Here is a 5,046-nt window from a genome sequence, read left to right as displayed (position 1 = left end):
AAGTAAACCACTTCGCCAATTTTCACAAAATTTGACAAAATTACAAAAATACCCCTCATAAAGTTCACGATCATTTCATGCAAAAAACTTCATAAATGACAAAAACCAACATTCCCATTGAATTCCTTACGAAAAACTGATTCCAAAACATCTTGGAACATTGAAAAATGACTTAAAACGTAAAAAATCCTCTCCGAGGGCAAAACGGTAATTTCACAATTTTCATAATTAAAAAATTCGAAATTAGTAAATAGAACATTAAATAATTAAAGTGAAACATTAATGAAATTAATTTAAAAGGTTGAACCTAAAAAATCGATTAATTGGACTCTCAGGCAAAATTATTGAGGGTTCGTGGGATATTTCTTTAAGGACCCCTCCATTTGGGGGTCCAAAGAATTAAAGATATAATAGAAAGGGGTTCTCCAAAAATTTAAAATCAATCAAGCAAGACTAAAGTCAAGATATTAAAGTCAATCAAATAAGACTAAAGTCAAAATAAAAGTAAATCAAGCAAGACTGAAGTCAAGGTCAATCAAGTGAGACTGAAGTCAAAATTAAAGTCAATCAAGCAAGACTGAAGTCAAAATTAAAGTCAATCTCATAAGACTAAAGTCAAAACCCTAAATTAAAACCCTAATCTAAACTAATCAAGTCAATCTCATAAGACTAAGGTCAAAACCCTAAATCCAAACCCTAATCTAAAACTAATCAAGTCAATCTCATAAGACTAAAGTCAAAACCCTAAAACCCTAAAGACTAAGTCAAAACCCTAAAAGAAACCCTAATCAAACCCTAATGCTTCTAAAAACTTTATAAATAGGAGCCTCCACACCCTATTTTCGTATCAAAGAAAAAACCCTAGAAAAAGTAGGTGAAAAAGCCTCCACAACCTCCCCAAAACCCTAATTTTGGAGTCCCAACTCCTTCCATAACACCCCTACTCCGACCTAACCTTTAAAAAACACCTAGAAACCTTTCAAAAACACCCCAAAAATCCACAACAAATTCAAAGCATCTAGATCCAAGAAGGAGATACCTTGCCTCGGAGATCAGAAATCAGATCCGGAGATAGAACAAAGTAAGGAGTACGGTACAAGGAGCCATTCTAACCAGATCTGAGGGAATAACACTTTTGCAGATCAAAGGTAAATTTTTTTATTTTTATTTTCTAGGTTTATCATTAGCAATGTAGATCTATTTGGGATAAGTAGAGACCGGCATTGGCTGGGTGGGGTTGGTGCCTAATACCTTCCAACCCCGTAACATGATCCCCGGATTCAGATTTCGATAGTAGATTAGTTCTTTTTTATCCATTGTAGGGTCAATTTGGTTCCTAGACCGTAATAACTAGGTGGCGACTCCCAAACCTCAAGGGTCAAAAACGGATCCTCGCACCCCGCGGATCGAGGGCGCTTTCAGTGGCGACTCTGCTGGAGACCGATTGAGGATCAAACTTGAAAAACCCCAAGTATGGGAGCATCGCCAAAATAACCTAGATTTTTTATTATTATTTATTGTTTGTTTATTTGTTTATTCATTATTTGCATATTTGTTTTTTATTTTTTTTCTCAATTATTGAGCATGTGTTTTGATATTTGGCTTCGATATACTATTCTTGTGAGTTAATCAAGGGTCATCTAATGTGATCCTAAATAATGAAAGGTTTCGGAATGATTGGTTTTATTGAAGATAGTATGATAATTGGTGGATCATGACGCTTGATTTTTTTACGTGTGTAGATTTTCTTTTTCTTTTTATTTATTTATTTATTTATTTATTTTTAGGGTGTATGCGATTGATCATTGGACAGCATTTTATTTTCTTAGTTCTTTTAAAAATAAAAAAAATTTAAAGAAAAAAAAAAGTGTGTAAGTAGTTTCTTTTTTAAATAAAATGATTTTTTTTTCTTCTTTTTTTTAAGAAAGTAGTGCTGTCCATTGACAGCAAGAAGGAAATAAAAAAAAAGTTTTTTTTTTTTAAAAAAAAAGAAAAAAAAAATTTCGTTTAGAGCTTCTGTTAACAGTAAGTGCAGTTTGGGGTGGTGTGTCCTGAATAAAATACAGTTTTTACTCGTCGAACCCGGTCAGTTTTTAATCTGAATTTCTTGTTAATGTCGTCTTCTTCAACAAGAGACCGAACCTGTCTCTTGGTTCGATCGGCTGAAACCTCCGCCCGGTCAGCTTTTAATTGAAGTTGTTGATTTCTTTGGATGTAAATCTTTTCGAAATCAACTCAAATTATTTGATCTCACCGAGAGAAATCGACCTCTCTTCTCACTGTCGAAGAGAAATTCAGATTTTGGCGATTTAGATTATTAAAATGCAGAGATTTGAACAACTATGGGTTGAGGTCGAAGAGAAATTCAGATTTTGGCGGTTTAGATTATTAAAACGCAGAGATTTGAGCGACTGTTGGTTGAGAGATCGAGCTTAAAGATGTTTCGGATATGCCCCTGTTCATACCTTGGGGAGGTTTGAACGTTGATGATCGATCCACTCCCTGTTGTTATTTGGTTTGTTCGACCAAATTGTAGAATGGTTGCGTTTCGAAGTGGAGATTTTGGATGCTTGTGAGTTAAAAAAAAAAAAAAAGGGGCAGCCGAGAAAGAGACATTTTTTACTCTCGTTCATCTCTCTCTCTTTCTTCTCGAAGAACGAAGGTTTCTTTCTTAGGCTGCGTTTTTTATCCCAAGAAAACTTCTTCGGTTCTCCTTCTCCGTTTGACCAAATTTACCGTATTTAAATTCGGAAGAACATGTTATCTTAAAATGGCGGGTAGTACGCAGCAGAGCTTAAGAAGAACTCTTGGAGCTTTGTAGGACTCCACAAAGGTTGGGCTGGCAAAACTGAATAGTGATTACAAGATGTTCCGATTGTGAAGGCCACTAACAATGTTGAACACATGACGTCTTGCAAAAACACACAATTGGGTAGTTGCCTTGGGAACTCTGATTGTGATGCACTGTGCATTGAGGGAAGTTGATCCAACACTTCGTAAAGAGCTTATTAATTATGGCATGAGCAGAGGTCATATGTTGAACTTATCTCACTTCAAAGACTCCAGTTCAAATGCATGAGATTATTCTGTTTGGGTTCGTAAGTATGCTCTATATGTAGAGAAGAGGTTAGAATGTTTCCTCATACTGAAATATGATGTTGAGGCAGATCATTCAAGAACTAGGGAGCTTGACACCCCAGATTTGCTTGAGCAGTTACCTGCTTTGCAATAGCTTCTTTCCAGTCTTCTCGCTTGCCAGCCAGAAGGGGCAGCTATATATAATAATGTGATCAAGTATGCGCTTTCAATTGTTGCAAGTGAAAGCATTAGGCTTTATGCAACAATTAATGATGGTACTCTCAATCTGGTCGATAAGTTCTTTGAGATGCAGCAGCATGATGTTGTTAGAGCCCTCGAAGTTTATAGAAAGGTTGGGAATCAGGCAGAAAGGTTATTTGAATTCTATGAAATCTGCAAGAGACTTTAGCTTGGATTGGAACTGAAGTTTATCAGAATTAATCAGTCCCCTGCATCATTTGTAACTGCCATGGAAGAGTATGTGAAGGAGGTTCCATGACAATTAATGCTTTAGAGGACTGTGGTCAATGATGACATAGAAGCCACTCACAGAACTGGAGTTACTCCCAATGTAGTTTTGTTAATTGAGCCCAAGAGTGAGAAAGAAGTTGAAGAAACTCCAAAGGTATCCATCGCACCAACTGAACCTCCAAAGAGGGAGCAAAGTGATGCTCTAATAATCCCACCTGTTACTGATCTCTTGGAGTTAGATGAGTTAAGTCAGGGTGCATCGAAACTGGATGAGAAAAATGCTCTTGTCGTTGCAATTTTACCTTCTGAAGATCCATCAAATAGTCTCAATTTGACAAGTGAAACCACTGGATGGGAACTTGCACTTGTTACAGCACTAAGCTCTAATGGAACTACTGCAGCAGAAAGCAAATTGGCTGGTGGGCTGGACAACTAACACTGGATAGTCTCTATGACGACGCAATGGTGAGAAGAGTGAACCAGAATGCGACATACTACGTGGGGCAGGTGGCCCCTAACCCCTTTGAAGCTGCACAATATTCACAAGACCCATTTCATGCATCCAATGATATTGCACCACCCACCAATGTACAAATGGTAGCCATGGCCCAGCATCAGCAAACGTTGATGCAGCAGTAGTATCAACAACAACAGCAGCAAATGATGGTTGGCCAAGATCCGACTAGCCCATTTGGCAACCCGGATGCGGGACAAGGTGTACCATCTTATTCATCACATACTCCCTACACAGGTCTCATTTAGATAACCAAGATGCGAGAGGAGGTTACATAAATTTAGATTCAAATTTGTAGATATCTTGGTTAGCAGCAAGCAAATAAAAATAATAAGATGAGGTCGTGCATGTTCTTTGTGTGTGAGTGTTGTGCTGGCAGCAACACATTTCTTTATAATAATAAAAAAATGTGTGCTTTCCTCACTAGTTAGTAAGATCTCCAATCTTACTAGAGGTCATTGACCTCGCCACGTGGCATCCAAAAGTGATCCAATGCCACGTGCTTGTGGCAGATGAAATTCTAAAACTTTTTTTTTTTTTTAAATTTCCAAAGTTAATTTTTATTTTGAATTTTGATTTAAAATTTGATTTCATAGCCACTCATTTTCAAAACATTGGATCAAAGTTTTTTTTAAATGTATGAATTTCACCTTTGGATCCGAGTTTTTCCATTAAAGTCTAGAAAGCTATGGTATTGGATTACCGATGAAATGACCACGTTGGCCTAGTGATCCTTAGTAAATTTTGAAATCTCTTTGTGTTGGTCAAATTAAATTATTTTTCAATTAAAAAAAAAAAAGGGGATTTTTCTTGTGATATGTCATGATCCTGATTGATATATATTTCGATGAGCATGCCTAAATCTTTATCTTGATGCTTTCGATGATTGATATTCTTTTTTAGTACAATCCTGATTGATTGATCATCTTTATTCTCTTTTGCACTGCTTTGATCGATTACCTATCTGATATATCATGATCTTA

The 5,046-nt window shown here is 36.5% G+C and overlaps 1 pseudogene; it reads left to right on the top strand.

Annotated features, from left to right (window-relative positions):
- Positions 1-2,143: 2,143 nt before the first annotated feature.
- Positions 2,144-4,311, top strand: LOC147384202 (putative clathrin assembly protein At5g35200 pseudogene; annotated as a pseudogene).
- The last annotated feature ends 735 nt before the right edge of the window (positions 4,312-5,046 follow it).

The sequence above is a fragment of the Akebia trifoliata genome, chromosome 15 (assembly GCF_017979445.1).
Source record: "Akebia trifoliata isolate Shusen 1 chromosome 15, ASM1797944v1, whole genome shotgun sequence".
Taxonomy (NCBI): Eukaryota; Viridiplantae; Streptophyta; class Magnoliopsida; order Ranunculales; family Lardizabalaceae; genus Akebia; species Akebia trifoliata.
The sequence above is the reverse complement of the archived record's forward strand: the minus strand, read 5'-3'. Positions and strand labels throughout refer to the sequence as shown.